A 19,136-nucleotide genomic window follows, 5' to 3' on the forward strand; every position below is an offset into this window, starting at 1 on the left:
TGTTTATTCTTCAGAAAGAGAAAAACAAAAAAACAAAGGGTTTTTGAAGAATGGATAACTAATTTAGATTTGGGTATGATGAGTCTGAGATATTGATAGAACCCAAAATGAAGACCTAGATTAGGCAGTTAGAGAAGTTAGAAATTAGGGTTAAGAACTTTGGAAACATCTAATAGTTGCAATAATTGTTTACCAAGACAGATAGTGTAGAAAAGGGTAGTGAAGAGGGACAAATACAGAATTTAGGAACTATCATCATTTGAGAGTTGGAGAGAAACTAAGAAAGAATAAGCATAATTAGGTAAGAATAGATTCAGTGTTGTGTCGTGTCACAGAAACTCGGGAAGACAAAAAGTTTGAGAAGGAAGAGTTGGTCAAAAAATCAAAAAATTATAGAGAGATCAAGGAAGATAAGGCCTGGGGAGGAATCATTGAATTTGGATATTAGAGGATTGTTAGAAAGTATTCAGAAATCAATTTTACAGAGTGATGTGGACAAAAGTTGAATTCCAAAAGGATGAAAGGAAAGAAGGTAAGAATAAAATTAGAGAATCAAGTACAACTATATTTCCCAAGAAGTTTGGCACTGAAGGAGAGCAGGAAAAGTGCCTGAATGGGAAAAAAAAAAAAGAAATTCATGGCATGTGGGAAGAAGATAGTATTGAAACAAGAAGTCAATAATGTCAAATCCCATGGCTTCCATGACTGAAAGTACCAAAACTCTTGGTAATGAGATAGAAGGCTTCTCATGAGTCACCCTCTCCAAATGGAAGATACATCAACAACTACAACAGAATACTTGAATAAAGTAATTTATCTATAGGATTAAAATGAGGCACTATGTAAAACCTTTTGTAGCCATAAAGTTCCATATACATGTAAACTGCTATTTATTATTTTTCTTTGTTATATTTAATCTAATCCAATCCAATTTAATTCAGCAGAGTTGAAGACTAGATAAAAACCCTTTTTCATACAAACATATATCTGTTGATCCAATATTTGACCATTTATTCTGAGAAGTCTGGGATTTTTAAAAAATAATTGAGATGCAAAGAGGTATAAGAAGATTTTATAAGGCATTAGTGTGTGTGTGAATATTATAGTAATCTAGGGAGCTATCAAAATAGCCATGGGGCTCTGGTCCACAATTTAGGAAGCAACAAGGTCAGGATCAGAAACCAAAAAGTCTAACCTGAAACTGTTCCTCCTGGAAATATTTTTCCTAGAATAGAAGAACTTGATTAGAGCATTCTTCAAAATGTGTAGCTGTAACTGCTTTGAGTTCTCTAGTTTAAATATTTTATGATTTGTAGAGCAAATTGGAAATGCAATACTATGAGCCTCAAGTGAATTTAAGAATGTCTTTCCTTAGCTAATCCTTGGCTCTCCAAGTTAAATAACTTACAACCTCTTAAGACCTTAGTTTCACCACTGCCAAGATAGAGATTACAAAATAGGTTCTCTGCCTTGTTTAGTTACCATGAGACAACAATAAGCATTAGATATGCTCCCTAAGATACAAGGACCATCAGCAACTCTTCCTTACTAGGCAGGGTAAATAATCACTCACGCAATCATTTTTGAATATATTCCCAGATCTTTACTAGGAGTTGTGGGAGCTATATAAGAATGTATGAAGCAATGAATCCCGGAATAAGCTCTTGCTCTTACTGAAAATATAAAACATGTCCATATAATTATAATTAAAATTTCTGTACTCTTTTAAGATTTGCAAAGAGCTTTAATCATACCACTCCTTTGAGGTAGCTTGTGGAAGTATATTTACCTCCATTTTACACAAAAGGAAATTGAAGAGCTAAAAGTTTAAGTGACTTGCCCATGATTCCATACTATTATAATGGGGAAAGGGTAGAGATAGGATAAGATTTAAGAGAAGTGGAAGGCTGTCTTCAAGGCACATACTAGGAACTCAAAGCAGAAGGCAGAAAAGGAACAGTTTGGAAGTGACAACTGCTAGAGTAGTGACTTCCTGTAGGAAGTTGGGCTCTTCCTGTCTGGAAGGGTGGAGGAAAGGTGGGCTTGTCAGAACTCATCTACCTCAACCTGACTGTGGAGAAGGAGTAAAACCCTAAATCATCTTTGGAAATACTCTTGATTGGGAACATCTAGAAAAGGATCTGACCATACCTACTGTGCTTTTCAGAAGGTTTTTATCTAAAAATCCTGTCAGATTGTCTTTGCGGTTTTAACTCAGGGGTCAGACCCCCTGGGGTGAACTTAGCCATTTGAGATCAATAATAATGGTTTTCAGAGACTGCTTTTGAAATAAATCTAACCAACTACTAAGGGGTCATAGATAGGTAGCTTGGTCAGCATTTGGGGAACACGTAGATAGAAATAGGGAGCTGGTAAGTTAGCCAGAAGGCCAGAAGGCTCCCTCTTGCAAGGGACATAGAGGATTGTAGGGAACTAGCTAGATTCCTTAGTTTTAGAGACCCCTTTATCTGATCCTCAGTATGTATCCCCTCTTATAATAAAAGAAATGCTTTTATTTTTTTAAATCAATTATCTCTAAGGCTTTTGTGCAACTGATCCAGTGAGAGAAAGTCATGCTTTTCACTCTCACTAACCAGAGGTTAGACTACCCAGAGATCAAGGCTGGGTATTCAGGGGAATCCCTAAGTGGAAAGTACTCTATCCACTCTGGGTCTGGGACTCCCCTTTATATCTTTTTTTACTATTAAATCTCTAAAGCAGGATTTAAACACACGTCACTTGCTGGTTATATCCAGTACTTTTTCCACTATGCCTTTGCAATACAAAGAATAAGGGATTGATGAGTATATCTTTGTGATAGACTTCCTCAAAATCTATCTTTGACTTAATAGCTATTTTCCCAGGAAGTTTCCTGGGGCATATAATGGTTAAATCACTTATGTAGGGTCACACAACTACTAATTGTCACAGGCAGGATTTGAAACTAGATCTCTCTAACTTCAAGTGTAGCTCTCTATTTATTTGTGAGTGTATGGGGTATTCAGGGAAGACTAGCACCTCTTGAATGATGGCTTGCTGGGCCCTTTTCAGAGCTTCTCATTCACCTTTGGTCTCTACCTTTCTCTCAACTCTCACCTCTGGCTTTAAGAAACTACAGCATGTGCAGTAGCCACACCCTGGTAAAATTCTCTGCAGATAGTTTAAACTAGATTACAGGTAACCAACAGATTTCAAATCCTCTATTCCATTAGGGGGATGTTTCTTCTAAGCATCTAAAGATTTCTCCCACTGGAATGAACGATTGACAACAATTTATTATAACAGCTGCCAGAGGGAGGGATGAAACAGGTGCTTTGGAGTTGGTTAGATATTGAAGATGCCAAGGTTATCCTCTGTATTCTGGGCTATCACTAGTCATCCTGATGTTTGTCATGATACTGGTCTTGGATGACTGGAAGAGAGAGTGAGGCTGATGATTTTATGCAATTCTGTCTCACATAAATCCAATTAACACACAAGTCATGACATCAACCCCATGATGTAATCAGTCCTTTTTGAATCAAAAAACAAACATTTCACTTTGGACAAGTTGCATCTAGAGAATAATGCAATACAGTGTGGCTCATTTGCTAAATTGGGTAGCAGTTTGAAAGCTTTAAATTAGAACATTTTAAGACCTATCTTTTCCTTTAAAATCCAAATCCAAATGAGTAATTTAGATCACCAAAATGTATGACAAATACAAGATTTAACTGTGGAATCCACCAAAACCAAAATCAATTAGGAAAGGGAAAGGAAAAATGTTATGCATCAAAATTGCCAAGTAGGATAAAGTAGGCTGTCATTAAGCTGAGGGTTTGAGCCAGGAACTAAGTGTGGCATAATTGATAGAGTGTTGAATTTGAAGTCAGGAAAATTGAGGTTTGACTTTTATCTTAAATGCAAATAGATGATGCTGGGCAAATTGCTTAGTTTCTCTATGTCTAAAATTTGAGTGAGGATCAAATGAAATAATGCAAATCATGTTCTGAAATCTACAAGTGAAATCTGGCCTCAGATGCTTCCTAGCTTTGTGACCCTGTGAAAATCACTTAATCCTCATTGCCTAGACCTTACTGCTCTTCTGCCTTAGAAACAATACATAGTATTAATTCTAAGATGGAAGGTAAGGGTTTAAAAGAAAAGAAAACCTGCAAGTGCTAGACAATTTATAGCTGTTACCTCAAAGAAAGGCTTGTCTTTATGCCAAGGAGTCAGTAGTCATTGAGAGCGATTCTGCTAGAGAAGTTAGATTGAATACTGATACAACCTAAAGAAACTAAGAAACAGCAAAATGTAGCAAAAAAAAATGCTTCAGAAGGCCCAAGAAACAGTGACTAATGGATGATAAACATGGAGCCAGCAGCCATTCAAAGCTCATAAAGTTTTTATGTTTTGCACAGTCACTATGAGAATGTGTCATAGGCAAAAAAAAAAAAAAAGCCACTCTTAGATAGGTGATCCTATAAACTTGTGGGTCTTGCACATTCTCTCCTTTCATGAAGCTTTCCCTGATTGCATCTTGTTGTTGTGTTGTTGTTTAGTTATTTTCAGTTATATTCAATTATTACTGACTCTATTTGGGGTTTTCTCAGCCAAGATACTGGAGTGGTTTGACATTTCCTTCTATAGTTCATTTTACAGATGAGAAAACTGAGGTAAACAGTGACTTCCCCAGAGTCACAAAGTTAGTCAGTGTCTGAAGCCAAATGTGAACTCATAAAAATGAATTTCCTGATTTGAAGCCTTGTACTTAATAGTTACCCCTTATTTGTGCAAATGGATATATCTCCCCTCTCTGAGATATTCTTGTCTATAAATTTATGACACGGCACATTATGCTTCATAATAGTCTGGCTCTATGTTCCTTGATGGCTAAGACTATATTGTATTAATCTCTATATGTTCATTGAAACTGATAAGGGAGGAGCTAAATGAATAATGACTATGAAAGGATGTGTTTAACCAATTTGTTGAATGCTAGTTTGGTGGTTCTTATCAGAGTCTGAACACTGAAGTGAATAATGGGTTGGGGCCAGATGAGCAACTTCACAGAAGGTCAATTTAATTAATGATCATTCCAGTTACATTTTTAAAAAGATATTTGGATAGAGTCATTGTGTTTACATCATGTCGGGAATTGTATCTCTCTATCAGAATATTGCTTATGAAAAGTCATTTCCTGAAACATTTCCAGAGCTTCTCTAGAAACACCAGCAATTCAAGGCACCATAGTTCTTTCCCAGATATCAAACTGTTACTCACATAAATAGCCTTATTGTGGCCTTCAGCAGAAAACAGAGCTATCTCTGTGAAAATTATTCATGGCTCCTTTCTCCCTGAGTTATTTAGACCCTAACAGTTGAAGGAATAACCACTACCAAATTTTAATTCATAAACTTTATTACTGAAAATGGAAGACCTTAGACCCCATCTTGATTCCCCTTCATGGTCCATATGATGAAAAAAGACATTCCACAGCACTTTCCTCTGGGTGAGCTCTTCTTCCTCCAGACCATCAGGTAACGATTCATTCGCGTCATTGATGCAGCAGCATAAATATGACATTTTTTTATTTGGAAATTTTTATTTAATTAATTTAGAATATTTTTCTGTGCTTACAAGATTACTGTTCTTTCCCTGCCCTCCCTCAAACTCCCTCCCATAAACACAGAGCAATTCCTCTGGGTTTTACAAGTGTCATTGATCAAGTCCCATTTCTATACCATTAATATTTGCACTAGGGTGATCATTTAGAGTCTATATCTCCAATCATTACCCTATTGACCCTTGTGATCAAGCAGTAGTTTTTCTTCTGTGTTTCTATTTCCACAGTACTTCTTCTGAGTGTAGATAGCATTCTTACTCATGAGTCCCTCTGAATTGTCCTTGATCATTGCATGACTGCTAGTAGAGAAGTCAATTACATTCAATTGTGCCACAGTGTATCAGTCTCTGTGTACAAAGTTCTCCTGATTCTACTACCACTCTGCATCAATTCCTTCAGGTCATTCCAGTTCACATGGAATTCTTTCAGTTCATTATTCCTTTGAGCACAATAGTATTCCATGATGAATAGATACCATAATTTGTTCAGTCATTCTCCAATTGAAGGGTATCCCCTCATTTTCCATTTTTTTTTTGCCACCACAAAGAGCACATCTATGAATATTTTGGTAGAAACCTTTTCCCTTATGATCTGATCTCTTTAGGGTACAAACCCAGCAGAGATATGGATGGATCAAAGGGCAGACAGTCTTTTAGTTCCCATTGGGTATAGTTCCAAACTGCCATCCAAGATGGCTAGATCAATTCACAACTTCACAAGAAATGTATTAATGTCCCAATTTTGCCATGTCCACTCCAGCATTTATTACTATCCTTTACTGTCATGTTAACCAATCTGCTAGGTGTGAGGTAATACCTCAGAGTTGCTTTGATCTGCATTTCTCTGATTATAAGAGATTTAGAACACTTTTTCATTTGTTTATAGATAGTTTTGATTTTTTTTATCTGAAAATTGACTATTCATGTCCCTTGCCCATTTATAAATTAGGGAAGGCTTGATTTTTTTGTACAATTGATTTAGCTCTTTATAAATATAAGTAATTAGACCTTTGTAAGAATTATTTTTTATGAAGATTGTTTCCCAATTTGTTGCTTCCCTTCTAATTTGGGTTGCATTAGTTTTGGTTGTACAAAAGCTTTTTAATTTAATGTAATAAAATTATATATTTTATATTTTGGGATTTTTTCTAACTCATGCTTGGTTTTAAAATCTTTCCTTTCCCAAAGATCTGACAAGTACACTATTCTGTGTTTACCTAATTTACTTATAGTGTCCTTCTTTATATTCAAGACATTTACCCATGCTGTATTTAATTTGGTGTAGCGTGTTAGATGTTGATCCAAACCCAATCTCTCCATACTGATTCCCAATTTTCCCAGCAGTTTGTGTCAAATAATGGATTTTTGTACCCAAAGCTAGTATCTTTGGGTTTATCATAGACTGTCTTGCTGAAGTCACTTACCCTGAGTCTATTTCACTGATCCTCCCTTCTGTCTCTTAACTAGTACCATATTTTTTTGATGACTACTGCTATACAGTATAGTTTGAGATCTGGTACTGTTAGATCACCTTCCTTCACTTTTTTTTTCATTATTTCCCTTGATATTCTTGATCATTAGTTCTTTCAAATGAACTTTGTTATAGTTTTTTTTTTCCCTAACTCAGAAAAAAATTTTCTTGGTAGTTTGATGGGTATGGCACTGTAAAGCTTAAAATTTAGGGGGAACTGAGGCAGGTAGAAATTAGTTTCTCTCTGCAAGGAGTATTATATTTTTATGAGGTTTATTAAAGGTTAAGGATTAAAGAAAATACAGAATAAGAAAGCACATGCCTAGGTCAGAGAGGCCTAGACAAGATAACCCTCACATCATGAAAGAGACACATCTGCTCCAAAACGGAAGTCCAAAAGAGAACAAGCCTATTCACAACCAGGTTTAAATACCCCATCTCGCTCTCGGCCGAGGTGAGAATTCAGTGAGATTAGAGGGCATTCTGGGGAAGTGGAGCAAGGATTTCTGGGGACTGAAGTCCTGGTTTCGAGTCTATTTTTACAGCACTAAATAAGTAAATTAGTTTGGGTAGGGTTGTCTTTTTTGTTATGTTAGCTTGTCCTACCCATGACCAATTAATGTTTTTCCAATTATTTAGATCTAGTTTTAATTGTGTGGAGACTGTTTTGTAATTGTGTTCAAATAATTCCTGTGTTTGTCTTGTCAGATAGATTCCTAAGTATTTTATATTGTCTAGGGTGATTTTAAGGGGAATTTCTCTTTCTAACTCTTGTTGCTGAGATGTGTTGGAAATATATAGAAATTCTGATACTTATGTGCATTTATTTTTTAACCTGCAACTTTGCTAACTTGTTGATTATTTCCACTAGCTTTTTAGTGGATTCTCTAGGATTCTTTAAGTAGCCCATCATGTCCTCTGCAAAGAGTGATAGCTTGGTCTCCTCATTACCTATTTTAATACCTTCAATTTCTTTTCCTTCTCTAATTGCTACTGTTAGTGTTTCAAGTACAATTTTAAATAATAGAGGTATTAATAGGCATCCTTGTTTCCCTCCTGATCTTATTGGGAATGCTTTTAATTTATCCCCATTGCAGATGATACTTGTTGATGGTTTTAGATATGTACTGTTTATGATTCTTAGGAAAAGCCCTTCTATACCTATACTTTCTAGTGTTTTCAATAGGAATGAGTGCTGTATTTTGTCAAAGGCTTCTTCTGCGTCTATTGAGATAATCATGTAATTTTGTTGGTTTGCTTATTTATATGGTCAATTATATGAATGGTTTTCTAAACATTGAACCATCCTTGCATTCCTGGTATAAGTCCCACCTGATCATAATAAATAACCCTTGTGATCACTTATTGGAGTCTTTTTGCTAGTATTCTGTTTAATGTTTTTACATCTATGTTCATTTAGGAGATTGGTTTATAGTTTTATTTCTCTGTTTTTGACCTGTCTGGCTTTGGAATCAGTATCATATTTGTGTCATAAAAGGAATTTGGTAGAACTCCTTTGCTTATTATGTCAAATACTTTGTATAGTATTAGGATTAGTTCTTCTTTGAATGTTTGATAGAATTCACTTGTGAACTCATCAGATCCTGGGGATTTCTTCTTAGGGAGTTCTTTGATGGCTTGTTCAATTTCTTTTTCTGATATGGGATTATTTAAATATTCTATTTCTTCTTCTGTTAATCTAGGCAAATTATATTTTTATGAAGTAAAAATTCCAGACTATAGAGGAAATAGCAGGAAACAAAGAAGTAAATGAATCCAAACCTTTCCAAAAAATGGAAATTGGCCACGAGCTCTTGAAGAATTTAAATGGGATCTCATGAGAAAAATGGAAGAGTTTTGGCAAGAAAAGTGGGAAATAGCTCAAAAAGAAAATAACTCCCAATGGGAGACCAATATTAAACAGCTAGAAGACATGAAAAGAAGGATAGACCAAACCAAAAAGGAAAATGAAAAGATAATAGCAGAAAATCAAAAGATTATAATGGAAAACCAGGCTTTAAAGACCAGAATTGGGCAATTAGAAGCCAATGATCTCTTAAAACAGCAAGAATTAATTAAGCAAAGCCAAAAGACTGACAAAATAGAAGGAAACATAAAATATCTCATTGAGAAAACTAATGATTTGTAAAATAGATTGAGAAGAAATAATTTGAGATTTTTCCAAGAAAACTGCCCTGATGTTCTTGAACAAGAGGGCAAAATATACATTAAAAGAGTTAATAGAACACCCTCTACACTAAATCCTCAAAAGACATCCCTCAGGAATGTAATTGCCCAATTCAAGACCTTCCAAGCTAAGGAAAAATTTTTACAAGAAGCCAAAAAGAGACAATTTAGATATCAAGGATCACCAATCAGGATTACACAAGATCTGGCATCTTCCACATTAAAGGACCACAAGGCTTGAAATATGATAGTCAGAAAGGCAAGAGAATTGGGTCTCCAACGAAGAATAACCTACCCATCAAAACTGACTATATGCTTCCAGAGGAAAGTATGAGCATTCAACAAAATAGAAGATTTCTAAGTATATAAATTTCTAAGTATATAAATAGAAGATTTCTAAGAATATTACTAAGCAGAAAGTTTGATATCCAAAGACAAAAATAAGATAAATGTAAAAAGGGAAATAATAAAGAGAGTAGAAAGAAAAAAAAAGTTTTTATCTAAATTTTCTTCTTTAAGGGCTTTAATAAAATCAAATTGTTTATATTAATACATGAAAAAAATGCTATTTGTAACTCTCAAAAATTATATTCGCTGCTATAGTAATTAGAAGGATCATTTATAGGTAGGGATTATGGTAATAAATAGTTGAAGGTGAAATGCAAAAAAAGAAAAAGGGGGGATAGAAGATGGCACCAAGAGAAAGATCCAAAGAACCCTTTTTCTTAAGGAAAATATGTTTGGTTCTTCCCTGGCTTTCCAACCATTCATAGAATAACAACAATATTCCAAAGTCATCCAGAAAAGGATTGACCTTCCTTGGAATTAAATTCCTGTTCAATAAATAAACTTTATTGAAGCCAAAGAAGTTTTAGAGACTCAGGAAATCATAGTATAATGAGATGCTGAGAGACAGAGACAGTGAAGAAAAACATGCCAAAACTCTTCCTCTCATAATTATAGCTAAAGTATGATGGAGTATAAATTCCCCTCTAAATTAGACTTACTTTTAGGGTCATCATACACTTTTAAATTATCCAAATAGCTATATGGTGTTGCTTAGCCCAGTAGCTTCCTGCAGAAAATACTTTTTAATTCAAATAACCAAGAAAAAAGAAAGTAGAAGCAAATACCCCACATATTTCATTTGATTATCAATTTAGTTATCATTTGGCCTGGGCTGATATCTTTTAGGCCAAGGCATGTGATTTGAGTTATAGTATTTTTAAATTTTACTCAGTCAAGGAAATAGAACATCAAAAGCTATAATTTTGGAATTTTCGTACCTAGGGTAAGAGACAGATGGCAGGATAAATGGAGTAGGGTTTTCTTTTTCATCTGGAATACTCTGCTACATGTTGGAGGAATAGCCCAGGAGACTGCCAGGCTTCTATGATGCAGAAGGAATAGATGCTGCATTTATATGGCATAGGATTATCAAAATTTGAAGAGAGAAAATATATCCAGCCACTAAAATGTCTCCATACTACTGAAGGGCTAGTCATTGTTAAGGAGGTAAGAAGTAAGAGGTGGTATGACTCTCACTAAGGGCCAAAGAAAGAAGATGGGAGTGTAGCCACTTGGGGAAGAAAACACATACTGTACTAGAGGGGTTGTTTAGTTGTAATCAAGGGGTTCAATCTTTCATTATAGAGATAGAGAGAAAGAGTGGAGATCTCCCTTCTCAAAGCAGGGTTCAGGGGATACAGCTGATATTTAAAGTTGGCTCAGAGAGAGGAGAGAGGGTTTGAAGATTTCCCCCCTTCTGCCTTCCCTCCTTATCTAAGGCTGCTCTCCCAGATTCTTCTGTCTCTCTTGTCCCCCCTCCATTACTCGAGAACAAAAGGTCCCTCCTTGATCTGTTCACTCACACTTGATTCACAGCTTGGGGAAAAGATAACTATTTTAATGTCAACTCAATCAGGGAAATATGGAGAATAATTATCAGGGAAAGAATAGGGAAGGAAAGTGGGGAAAAGGAGGACCTTATCTCTATCTAAAATCCTTTTCCCTTCATCCTTGAGTTTAGGGGGAACTCAGGCCTTGGCGGCCTGTGTCCCCTGAGAGAAAGTCAGGTTGACTCACCCTGGGTTTGGCTCCTTGACCACAGTTCAGACTCAGGGCAACAGGAGCTGAAGAAAAGTTGGACAGAGATTTAAAATGTTTTTCTTGGGTTTCCTCTTCAATAGTCTTTTCAATTGGGAAATGTTGGGGGGGGGGAATTTCCAGTCACCAGCAGAAAAAGTAGGAAACCCTCAGGAGAAAATCTTTTTCTACCTTCTCTCTTCAGCTTCAGGATCTTCTCCCCCTCCAGATTCCAAACCCCCCAATACCCCCCCACACCTTGAGGTGATCAGTTCTACACACTCTTCAGTCTGGCACTTTTCTTATATGAATAATGAGAAGAAAGCACATAACAGAATGACATTAGTACCCTTTATTCAGAACCCTGGGAATATATCTAATTACCCTGATCTGGTTAAAGCTATAAACTTAGAAGCCCATTCTCAAAAAAACATAGCCTAAATGGCTACATCACGTTGGTATGCACTTGTTAGACACCAAATAATAATTAGTAGATGATAAAATGCACCTAAAAAAATAAAGGGAACTGCAGCATTCATATTTACTCCCTTGGCACAGCCATTCTTTGGTCAAAGTTAAAAGTGAACTCTATGAGAGTCCACACATATTCTATTAAATTAGCTTAAGTCAGTCAAGTGAAATACTTTAGTCTCTCCCACGTATATAAGGATGTTTATAGGGTTCAGAGTGTCCATGTAATATAAGATTTGTCTTTGTTACTGGTTCTTTGCTCCCAGTGGATTTCCACTAGCTTCATTTCCCTAGTACTAAATATTCAATCTCTCAGTCAATAAGCATCTAGTAAGTGATTATTGTGTGCTTGGCACTTTGTGCTAAATGCTTTGGATACAATGAAAAGCAAAAGATAATTCGTGACCTCAAGAAGATCACAGTCTAAAAGAGGAGATAACATGCAAACAACTATAAATTGGAAATAACCTGCAGAGGGAAGGTGCTAGAACTAAAAAGGATTAGGAAATATTCTCCTCTTTCTCTAACACTTCACATAGTTTTAGGCTGGTGAGGAAGTCCTAGGACTTCCTGGCCATGAACCAACCTACTATCATGACAGAAACAAAAGCCCAGATAGATCCAGAAATAATCACACTCTCATTTCTTACCTTCTTTTAATTGAGAACATCAAAGAAAAATAGATTTCATTAAGGACCCAGCATGAGGGACTTAGGGGAACTCATGCTTTATTCATCTAAGGGGCTATATTTCACATAATGTTTCGTTGCAAATATATAGAAAGTGAAGACTAAATAATAATTCAAAATGAAGAATAAAATCTAATGCTTGGAAGATTGTTTCGTTAGAAGTGAGAGTCTGCAACTAAATCTTTAATGAGTAATGTAAAACTTTAATATACTAGATGGATGATATCTTTAATTACCCTGGAAAGGCCAAGGAAACAATTTACACTACACAGGTAGAAACCTGGAGGCTATCATTTTGCAATGGGCTTTATAACTACTCTTTAAAAAAAAGAGGTGAAATGGTGGGGGTAAGGGGGAAGGAAGCTTCCACTTGTTTACTAAAAGGAAGAAACATTTACATGCTATTTTTTGGATCTGAAAATAGCATATGAAGGAATAGATTAGGGATGAGACCCATAATTCTGATTTATTTAGCCTCATGGTCTAACCATCTGAGCTACCTAACCCACTAAAAGCACAGTCACCAAAGTCTCATATGTCCTCACCCTCCTAAAGCCTCACCATTGATAGATGGTTACAACCATCTACTAATTGCCCTGAATAGAAGAAGATGCTGACTTTTGGTCACCTTTCCTTTCTTCCATTCAGAAATTAAAATCAGCAGAGGTTGTACTCATTAAGTAAGCTAAAACTTATTAAGTATGTTAAAATGGGCAATCTTTCATGTATAGTTGTCCTAACTTCAGAAACCAACACTCCATACACTATACCACCCAGTAACTTTATTAATAGCTAGAATTAACTCTTGAAACTATAATTTTCAAAAGGTAAAAATCAAGGCGTTATGGGAGAGCAGTTGGATTTAGGACCCCACAGTGATCCAAGGATTTTTATTTTTTAAAATTTTGTCTTTAAAAGACAAAAATTAGAAGGGTCATGGGTCTAACACTTCAATGGGAAAACTGATGTAGAAAAATGAAATAAATGAGTCCAAGATTCATGTTAATTCAGATATAGTCTAGGAACATGGGTGGCACTTGGACTTAGGGTCAGCAAGATCTGAATTCAAATACAAGTATCATGTAGCTGATATACACGTGTGTGTAGATATACACATATACACAAATACAGGCCAATACATGTATAACACATTTATAGATGTACATACGTTTAATGTTTGTCTTATTATCTTTGATCAATAATTACTTGTGCACATTTTTCTTCTTACAATTTTATATTTAATCAAATTACTTATTACTTTGATAGGTATAAATTAACATTTAGCATCAGATAATTCTCATCCACCCACATAGCAGGATGCTGAGCTGCCCATCAAATGTTCTTTCTGATAAATCTTTTAAGAACATTTGTAACAGATACCTGAAATTAAAATTAATGAGCTTTAGCTCAAAAAGAGATGAGCCACAGGGGGCCCATTCAAATGCGTTCTCTTCCCCAAACGGTAAGTTTTCAACAAGACAAGACAGACACAGATATAGTCTAGGAACATGGGTGGCACTTGGACTTAGGGTCAGGAAGACCTGAATTCAAATACTGCCTCAGACACATATTGTCTGTGATCCTAGATAAGTCAATTAACATTATTTGACCTCAATATCCTCATCTGTAAAATGAGAATGATAATAGTGCTCAACCCCTGGGATTTATGAAGATAAAAATGAGGCAACCTATGTATTTTAGAATTTTTAAATGTCTATACAAATATGATTATTATAATTTTATTATCAATATTACTGTTATTAATCAGAGAATCTAGTTTGAAATCTTGACTTTGATATTTAATCCTTGTGAGAGTAATACAAAAAAGCCATTTCTCCTCTCTTGGTCTCATCAGAGTTTCTTCATCAGTAAAGTCATTGATTGTATTTTTAATTTATTTCTTTTTTCAGTTACATATATAAATAATTTTTGATGGTTCATTTTCTAACATTTTAAAATTCATATTTTCTCCCTCTCTCTCTTCTTTCCCCCTCCATGAGAAGATAAATATGTTGATATGAGATATACCAATACTTTCATGAAATATATATATTTTATATTGCTCATGTCACATTATAATATATGTCACACATATATAAAAAAATCTCATGAAGGAAATAAAGAGGAAGATGGCACACTTTGATTTGTACTCAGAATCCAACAGTTGCTTCTTTGACCAGATAACATTTTGAACGTGAGTCTCTTGTGGTTATTTTGGAAACTTGCTTTGTTAATAATGTCCTTTGAAGTCCTTTGAAGCCGATTATTGTACAATATTTCCATTATTATATGGCTTGTTCTGGTTCTGCTCATTTCACTTTGCATGAGTTAATATAAGTTTTTTTCCAGGTTTTTCTGAACTCATCTTTTCATCATTTCTCATGGTGAAATAATATTCCATTATAACCACATACCACACACAAGTTATTCATCCATTCCACAAGTGATAGACAATGCCTGATTCTTCTTTGCCTCTACAAAAATAGCTGCTAAAAATATTTTGGGACAGGTGCATCTTCTAATCTCTTTGGAATACAGACCCAGTGGTGGTAATTTATATAAATTTGAGTCTGATTCCATAATGCTCTCCAGACTGCTTCTGTCAGTTCACAATCCTACCAACAGTGTATTAGTTCCCCAATTTCCCCACATCCACACCAGCAACATTTATTGTTTCCCTTTGTGGTCATTTTAGCCAATCTAATAGCTATGAAGTGGTGTCCCAGAGTTGTTTTAATTTGCATTTCCCTAATCAATAGTGATTTGGAGCATTTTTTCATATAACTATGGATAGTTTTAATTTGTTCCTCTGAGAGCTGCCTGTTTAAATCCTTTGACCATTTCTCAATTGGGGAATATTAGTTTTTGTCTTTCTGTTCCTCTTTGTTGAATGTATTTTTTTGTGTGAGTATATTTCATTTTATTGTATTATTGTCTAAAACACATACATTTAATATTTTGACTTCTCTACATTTGGGAGTGAGTTTTTTAATGCCCTATTATATATGGTGAGTTTTTTTAGCTGTAATATACTGCTGAGAAAAAGGTGTTTCCTTTCTAATTCTATTCGGTTTTCTCTAGAGTTCTATCATATCAAACTTTTCTAAAGTTCTTTTTTACCTTCGTAACTTCTTTCTTGTTTATTTTTTGGTGGTGTTTAGCTACTCCTAAGAGGGAAAGGTTGAAATTTCCTTCCTGTAACTCATGTAATTTTTCTATTAGATATTTGGTTGTTATGCCATTTGATGCATATATATTTAATATTATTTTTTGTCTATGGTGTCTTTCATAATAATGTGATTTCCTTCCTTATCTCTTTTAATTAAATTATATTTTGGTTTGGCTTTGTCTGAGATAATGATTGCCACCCCGGCTTGCTTTTTTGTTTTTGTTTTGTTTTGTTTTTTTACTTGTGCTGAAAAATAATAGATTCTGGACTAGGCGTTACTTATACTCTGTGTGTGTCTTCCAGCTTTAAATGGATTTTTTTTTTAATAAACAGTATATTATGGGATTTGAATTCACTCTGCTATTCTTTTCCATTTTATGGATGAGTTCATCCTATTCACATTCATAGTTATGATTTCTAATTGTATTTTTCCCTATTCCCCCCCTATTTGTTCCTCTCTCTTTTTAGCCTCTTTGTTCACAAATATTTTATTTTTGATGACCACTTCCCTCAGCTCGCCCTCCTGTTTGTCAATCTTCTCTTCCCTTATTCTCCTTATCCTTCTACTGAGTATAAATATTATTCCCACTTTGAGCAAATTCCAATGATAGTAAAGTTCCAGCATGGTTCACCACTCTCCCTCTATCTTCCCACACACTATATTTCTCATGCTCCTCTACTGAAATAATTTACCCTTGTCTATCCTCCTTTTCTCTTCTCCCTATGTGTTATTCTCTCCCATCCCTTTTTCATTTTTAGATATCAGACCATCTTAATTTGCTTCCTTCCTTATTTCTATGCATTCTTTTAATTGTTCTAATAGTGATATAGTTCTTAAATATCTTAAGTATTTTAGGTATCTTGAATAATTTAAGTACCTTATGTGTATCAAGTATGATAGATAGCTTAATTATTTCAACTATAATCTTTCCATGTAAGAATAACTAAAGTTAAACTTATTAAAACCCTTAAGTTTTCACTTTACCTTTCTATGCTTCTCTTGAGTGTTGGATTTGCTCATCCAATTTTCTTTTCAGCTCTGATTTTTTTTTTTTAAACAGGAAAGTCTGAAATTTCTCTGTTTTGTTAAACATTTTTCCCCCATGAAGGATTATGTTCACTTTTGCTGTGTAATCTTTGGTTGCCTAAGGTCTTTACCTTTTAGAATATCATATTCGATGTCTTCTAGTCCTTTAATATAGAAGCTACAAGGTCCTGCATAATCCTGACTGTGGCTACACAATATTTGAATTCTTTCCTCTTGGATGCTTATAGTACTTTTTCCTTCTCCTGGGAGTTCTGAAATTCTGTTATATTAATCCTGGATTATTTTATTTTGGGATAGCCTTCAAGAGGCAATTGGTGGTAGGACTATTTGCCTTTGTTTCCCATAGGGTGTCTGTTGAGGGGGTGGCTCTGCTGGTTTGGTTTAGGGCGGCTTATGACTGTTTTGTCTAGTTGGATTCAGCACTCCAAGTTACCAGTGCCACTGTTATTTTGTGGGCTGGGCTGTACCCATTCTGTTGTTTCTCTACCCCTGCGAGGCTTGGGCTGGGCAGCCCCCTGCTATGGAATCTGTTCCCCCAGGCATTCTGCTTCCATGGGGAAAAGAAAAAAGGTTCCTGTATTTCACTAATCCCCAACTCTGCTCCTTTGCTGCCTCAGGGGTTCTGCTACCTTGCCAGAGTGTGTAGGTTTTCGAAACTTTCTGACTTTCTGACCCTGTTGAGCATTTTAGTCTGGACCAGTCCCCTACCCTGACCTCTCTGCTTTCGATATCTGTGTAGAGTGACTCAGCCTGGGCTCATTTCTATTTTGTAGTTTTGTTGCCTCTGGCAGAATTTCAGCATGTTGGGCTGGTCTGAGTTTTACTAACTCCCACAGATGCTGTGCTGCCTGGACTACTCTCTCTTCTTATCCCAATGAGACATGTTCTTCTGTTCTTCCTACTTTTCTTTGTTTTGAGGCAATTTATTTTCATTTTTCATGTATGTGTAGGAATCAGGGATAAGAGTATCCTTTATTCAACCATGTTAGCTCCTTGCATACAACTTTCCCCTGAGCTTATTATATTTAAGTCATATTCAGTGAAAACATGAGAAAGGTATAGATAGGATTCTATAAATTGCTTTCTATAGCAGACCACATCCTCATAGATACAGGATTAACTGAGTGGTTTGGTGAAGATAAGACTCCACTGTTTATTCTTCATAGAATTAACACACACACACACACATACATACACACACAAACAAGCAAACAAAACACATGTACAAGCATATACACATGTATAATACCAATCAGAAAAGAAGAAATGACATGGTGGAACAAAATATAGAAAAGATTTTCATACAAAACTGTCTTTATTATTTACAGTAAATTCAAAAAAATATTTTAGCTAATGAAACAAGAGATAACTTCCTCAGTGAACTTCAAGTACTATGAATCCAAATAATAATAATCATCCCAGTTAAATGATTACCCCACTAAGTCAACTACATAAACAGTTATGAGATAAATTAAAATCTGATTGAGAGAATAGGATTTTTAAGTAGAACAACATGAGACATTCAAAGAGAGAGGCATTATTTTTATTTTAAGGAAGTCACTGGTCTTATAAAAAATGGCATCTGAGCTGGGTCTTCATTGAAAAAAAATCATTTTAGGCATGTAGGAAAATATAATGAAATGCATGAAGACAGGAGAGGAGCAAAACTATGGAACTTTGTTTATTCCTTTTTTAATCAAACACATAAGAAAATGTGAAGTAGAGAATAAATACGACGGGGAAATAAAAAGAAGAAAGTAAAAAAAATGTAAATTATATTACTATTATGGAAGTTCTTTAATGTTAGACTAAGGAATGTGTGCCTTTTTTGATAGACAATATGGAGCTATTGATGGTTTTTGAGGACTGTTGTGACATAACATTTGGAATGTTCCTTTGGCAGTTATGTGAAAAATATATTGAAGAAGTCAAATGGTAGTAAAGAAAAAAGGTAAGTAGGCTTTTTAGAGTAGTAGGTAGTAGGTGATACAAGCAGGATATGAAATAAATTAAGAAGATCTAGATAAGAAAAATCTTATTTTTCCTCTGCCTCTCTTAATTGTTTTTTGAAGTATTTTTGAGCTCTTCTAGAATCTGTGTCCAATTCATATTTTTCTTTTGGATTTTGGGTGTCTTTCCTTTGCTATCACTGTCCCCTTCTGGGTCTGTCCCTTGCTCTTTTTCTCCATAAAAATTCTTCAGTTAGGTTTGTTTTTTTTTGTTGTTGTTGTTGTTTGTTCATTTTCCCTATCTAATCATAGGTAGGCTTAGGGGTGGAGGTGGGGGGTGATGTGATGATCTGAGGGTTGAGAGCTTTGAGAGTCCCCTCCCCCTGCTGATTCAATTGACCCTTGCAATGCTGATAGCTTAAAGACTTGCCTCAGGTATAGGTGTAAACTTTTGATTTAA

Source organism: Monodelphis domestica, chromosome 1, assembly GCF_027887165.1.
Source record: "Monodelphis domestica isolate mMonDom1 chromosome 1, mMonDom1.pri, whole genome shotgun sequence".
Lineage (NCBI taxonomy): Eukaryota > Metazoa > Chordata > Mammalia > Didelphimorphia > Didelphidae > Monodelphis > Monodelphis domestica.